Source organism: Salvelinus fontinalis, chromosome 37, assembly GCF_029448725.1.
Source record: "Salvelinus fontinalis isolate EN_2023a chromosome 37, ASM2944872v1, whole genome shotgun sequence".
NCBI classification, from domain to species: domain Eukaryota; kingdom Metazoa; phylum Chordata; class Actinopteri; order Salmoniformes; family Salmonidae; genus Salvelinus; species Salvelinus fontinalis.
In genome coordinates this window covers 30855457-30861456 of record NC_074701.1, presented here as the reverse complement: position 1 = coordinate 30861456, position 6000 = coordinate 30855457, and the positions used below count along the sequence as shown (strand labels likewise).

The 6000-nt window shown below is 43.1% G+C and overlaps 1 pseudogene; it reads right to left on the bottom strand.

The window, feature by feature from the left end:
- Positions 1–4355: 4355 nt before the first annotated feature.
- Positions 4356–6000, bottom strand: part of LOC129835992 (protein-cysteine N-palmitoyltransferase HHAT-like) — a 74100-nt pseudogene continuing 72455 nt past the window's right edge.

Here is a 6000-nt window from a genome sequence, read left to right as displayed (position 1 = left end):
CCCCCCCCCACACAGACACCATCAAACCCACCCACACAGACACCATCAAACCCACCCACACAGACACCATCAAACCCACCCACACAGACACCATCAAACCTGCCCACATAGACACCGTCAAACCCCCCCACACAGACACCATCAAACCCACCCACACAGACACCATCAAACCTGCCCACATAGACACCATCAAGCCTGCCCACACAGACACCATCAAACCCACCCACACGGACACCATCAAGCCTGCCCACATAGACACCATCAAACCCACCCACACACAGACACCATCAAACCCACCCACACAGACACCATCAAACCCACCCACACAGACACCATCAAACCACCCACACAGACACCATCAAACCCACCCACACAGACACCATCAAACCCACCCACACAGACACCATCAAACCCACCCACATAGACACCATCAACCCCCCCACCCACCCCCCCCCCACACAGACACCATCAAACCCACCCACACAGACACCATCAAACCCCCCACACAGACACCATCAAACCCCCCACACAGACACCATCAAACCCCCCCACACGGACACCATCAAACCCACCCACACAGACACCATCAAACCCACGGCACCATCACCTTTTGGAAACAGAAGATGCTTTACAGGAATGAGTCCATCCAAATCATCTTGGCTCCTGGACCCTGTCCGCACATTTCAATGTTGCATTGGACAATGATTTATAAGTGCTCAGATAATCCCTACCATTGTGTCGCTGAGTTGTCATAGTACTGCTGCAAATGTACATTGTCCCAGGAGCGTTGGCAGTTATAATGTAAGGAATCTAATTTATGTCCCTCTAACTTCCCTGAATGCCTCTGTCAATCCTATAGCTATTGTATGCAGTAATCATGCACCTTTGAACCTGAGTTATACTGTTAGCACTGAAGCGGTTTGCCCCAGTAGGAAGTCCACTGTGCGCAGCTCACCCTGCACTATCAGCTCAAACATAATTATCACTCTTATGTCTACCTCTGATAAGCTTCCCAGTAAAGCAATTAAAAACAAGAATCCCTGAAAGTACTAAAAATAGCCTACATTAACATACTGTATGTAGCCTAAGAAACATGGTTAATTAATGGAATCGATAACTTGCTAGTAACAGATAACATTCATATACTATCTCTGAAAGTAACTTAAATAATACAGTTGATGATACAGTGGTAGAAATATAAGGGTTTGACCTCTTCAGAAGAGACAGTAATGCCAATGGTGGACGTGTTGCCATTTATGTTCAGAGTCATATTCCTGTAAAGTTTAGAGAGAATCAATGCTGTTGAATGTCAAATCCTGTTGAAGTATTACGGCTACAGGTTCACCTGCCTCACCTAAAGCCCATTCTTGTGGGATGCTGCTATAGACCACCAAGTGCTAACAGTCAGTATCTGGATAATATGTGTGAAATGCTTGATAATGTACACTGCTCAAAAAAATAAAGGGAACACTTAAACAACACAATGTAACTCCAAGTCAATCACACTTCTGTGAAATCAAACTGTCCACTTAGGAAGCAACACTGATTGACAATAAATTTCACATGCTGTTGTGCAAATGGAATAGACAACAGGTGGAAATTATAGGCAAATAGCAAGACACCCCCAATAAAGGAGTGGTTCTGCAGGTGGTGACCACAGACCACATTTCAGTTCCTATGCTTCCTGGCTGATGTTTTGGTCACTTTTGGATGCTGGCGGTGCTCTCACTCTAGTGGTAGCATGAGACGGAGTCTACAACCCACACAAGTGGCTCAGGTAGTGCAGCTCATCCAGGATGGCACATCAATGCGAGCTGTGGCAAGAAGGTTTGCTGTGTCTGTCAGCGTAGTGTCCAGAGCATGGAGGCGCTACCAGGAGACAGGCCAGTACATCAGGAGACGTGCAGGAGGCCGTAGGAGGGCAACAACCCAGCAGCAGGAACGCTACCTCCGCCTTTGTGCAAGGAGGAGCACTGCCAGAGCCCTGCAAAATGACCTCTATGAAACAAAGATAAATTATATAAATCTTTGGAACACCTTAAATGACATTTTGGCCAAAAAGGCAAACTCGGCTCCATCGTTCATTGAATCAAATGGCTCATTCATCACAAAACCAACTACTTTAATGCTTTTTTCATTTGCAAGATTAGCAAACTTAGGCATGACATGCCACCAACAAATTCTGAATCTACACATTCATGCATAACTGACCAAATTTTGAAAGACAAGCATTGCAATTTTGAATTCCCTAAAGTGAGTGTGGAAGAGGTGTACAAGTATTATTGTCTATCAACAATGACAAGCCACCGGGGTCTGACAGCTTGGATGGGAAATTACTGAGGAGCAGACGATATTGCCACTTCTATTTGCCATCTCTTCAATCTAAGCCTACAGGAAAGTGTGTGCCCTCAGGCCTAGAGGGAAAGTCATTCCGCTACCCAAGAATAGCAAAGCACCCTTTACTGGCTAAAACAGCCAACAAATCATCCTGTTACCAACTCTTCGTAAACTTTTGGAAAAAATTGTGTTTGAGCAGATACAATGCTATTTCACAGTAAACAAATTAACAACAGATTTTCAGCATGCTTATAAGGAAGGTCAATCAACATGTACGGCACTTACACAAATGGCTGATGATTGGCTGTGAGAAATTGATAACAAAACAATTGTGGGAGCTATTTGGTTAGACTTCACTGCGGTTTTGACACTATCGATTATAATCTGTTGCTGGAAAAACGTATGTGTTATGACTTTACATCCCCTGCTGTATTGTGGATCGAGAGTTAACTTATTAAAACACAGAGGGCGTTCTTTAATGGAAGCCTCTCCAACATAATCCAGGTAGAGTCAGGCATTCCCCAGGGCAGCTGTCTAGGCCCCTTACTTTTTTCAATATTTACTAATGACCTGCCACTGGCTCTGAGCAAACCTGTGTGTCTATGTATGCTGATAACTCAATGATATACACGTCAGCTAACACAGCAAGTGAAATCACTGCGACACTTAACAAAGAGCTGCAGTCTGTTTCAGAATAGGTGGCAAGAAATAAATTAGTCCTAAATATTTCTAAAACTAAAAGCATTGTATTTGGGACAAATCATTCACTAAACCTAAACTAAATCTTGTAATGAATAATATGGAAATTGAGAAAGTTGAGAAGACTAAACTGCTTGGATTAACCTTGGATTGTAAACTGTCATGGTCAAAACATATTGATGCAACAGTAGCTAAGAAGGGGAGAGGTCTGTCCATAATGAAGTGTTGCTCTGCCTTCTTAACAACACTATCAACAAAGCAGGTCCTACAGGCCATAGTTTTGGCGCACCTGGACTACTGTCCAGTCATATGGTCTGGGGCCCCAAAGAGGACTATTACAATTGGTCCCACATGGCTGGCCCTTAATGTACACGGAGAGCTAACATTAGTAATATGCATGCCAATCTCTCCTGGCTCAAAGTAGAGATTGACTTCACCACTACTTGTATTTGTGAGACGTATGTACATGTTGAATGCACCGAACTGTCTGTTTAAACTACTGCCACACAGCTCAGATACCCATGCATACCCACAAGACATGACACAAGAGGTCTCTTCACAATCCCCAAGTCCAGAACAGATTATGGGAGGCGCACAGTACTACACAGAGACATGACTACATGGAACTCTATTCCACATCAAGTCAGATACAAAAAACAGGTAAAACTACACCTTAATGAACAGCTGGTGTTGTGAAGATACACACTCACACATAGGCACAAACATATGCATACAAACACACATGATAATATACGCACTATACACACACATTGTAATGGATTTTGTGCTGTAGATATGTGGTAGTAGAGTAGTGGCCTGAGGGCACACACTTAACGTGTTGTGAAATTTGTTGTGAAATGCATGGTAATGTTTTTTAAATTGTATATAACTGCCTTAATTTTGATGGACCCCCGGAAGAGTAGCTGCTGCTTTGGCAGGAACTAATGGGGTTCCATAATAAATACAAACACAAACCCACTCACATGGAAAGACCAGATGCATTTAATCGATTCTTAGAGGAACAGTTGATAATGCAGCAAAAAAGTGGTTAGGACTGTTCTACAGACACGAGTTAAGGCAATGTCCGGGAAATAGATAGACTCCAGTCCATTATATAATCCATTCATTCACAATCATTCATTCATTCACAATAAAATAATTCATTCATTCACAATGATTCATTCACACATTCACAATATTTCATTCATTCATTAACAATAATTTATTAATTCACACATTCACAATAGTTCATTCATTCACAATAGTTTGTTCATTCACACATTCACAATCATTGATTGATTCATTCACAACCACTCTCACTAGCAATAGATGGATAGATGAGGGGAGAAGAGGATCTCCAGTCCATTCTCCACCAGCACCCCCACCCAGTCCATCCGGGCCCAGTACTGCAGGTAGTCTTGTCCTCCATGCCAGAGACACACGAAGCCAAATGCCAGAGCTGTGGAGAGCATCTTCAACAGCAGCCCGCGGCGAGAGCTTCCTAGTGGGATGCAAATATACCTGCAACAGGGAGGGTGACAAAGACAGCAACCATGGGTAGCATGGACTTCACAAAGATGATACACAAACCACAGACCTCCCAGCTCATGAAATCTAAAATGTATTAGTGGTTATTGGGCAGTAAAAAAACAACACATTTCTGGACAATTTTAAAAAGTACAGTACATTCAAATCTGACATTTCAACATCCACCCACAGAGGCAACTCCAACATACAATCTACATTCATCATCCAAACAGTAAGAACATCTCATGCATAATGAGACCAGGGATGCATAGACAAATACACTATGATGAATGTATTTCATTTAAAAAAACGCCATAGCTTGTCACCTGCAGAGAGACACCCACTAGAACGAATGATGAACCTCTAAATCAGAAAGAAGAGATTTCCCCAATGTTCTATTGCTCTACACAGGCTTTTGAGTACAACAAGAGTTAACCAACCAGTTGTGTGTGTGTGTGTGTGTGTGTGTGTGTGTGTGTGTGTGTGTGTGTGTGTGTGTGTGTGTGTGTGTGTGTGTGTGTGTGTGTGTGTGTGTGTGTGTGTGTGTAAGTAGGGTATGATGGGGGGTAACAGGACGGTGATTCTTGTTCTCCCACACTCTTTCCCCTTCCGTGTTTTTCTAGTTCCGTTTTTTTGTTGCCATTCTGAACCAAACTGGCAGAGCTTGACATTAAGCATGGTTCCATTTCAAGGCTGAGGGAACACAAGTCCTTCTTTGTAGAAGCGGTAGTGGGTAGGCTTCATGAAAGCCTTCATGTAATTCTCTGAAATTCAGGCCACTAGCGTTACACAACAGACACAGGATAACAATCAGATTCACAGGTATTTGAATCACAGAGGAACAGGCAGGTGCCCTGGTTGGCATAAATCAAACATAATTTTCTTTGTGTGCGTTTGTTTTGTTCAAGACTAAATTGTCTGTGCAAACTGCTGATGCAGGCCTAACCTGATTCAGAGGGGTTGGGTTAAATGTGGAAGACACATTTCAGTTGACTGCATTCAGTTGTACAACTGACTTGGTATCCTCCTTTCCTTCCTTCCTTAACCATATGAAGAGGAAAACAGAGGCAAAGCTATGGAGAGCCTCTTTTAGATAGAGAGAGAAAGAGAGAGGGAGAGGAAGGGAGAGACTTTGAGAACAGGATTTGAGATTAGAATAGCATTGAAAACTCTAGCCTATTAGCATCAAAACATATCACCAACACGCCAGCCAAGCAGACTATAGCGAGGATGGCCATAATGACCATCGTTATTTTTGGTAGAAAAAGGGGGATGCTTAAAAGCTGAAGAACACTGTCCCAACCGTGAAGCACGGGGGTGGCAGCATCATGTTGTGGGGGTGTTTTGCTGCAGGAGGGACTGGTGCACTTCACAAAATAGATGGCATCATGAGGGAGGAAGATTTTGTGGATATATTGAAGCAACATCTCAAGAGAT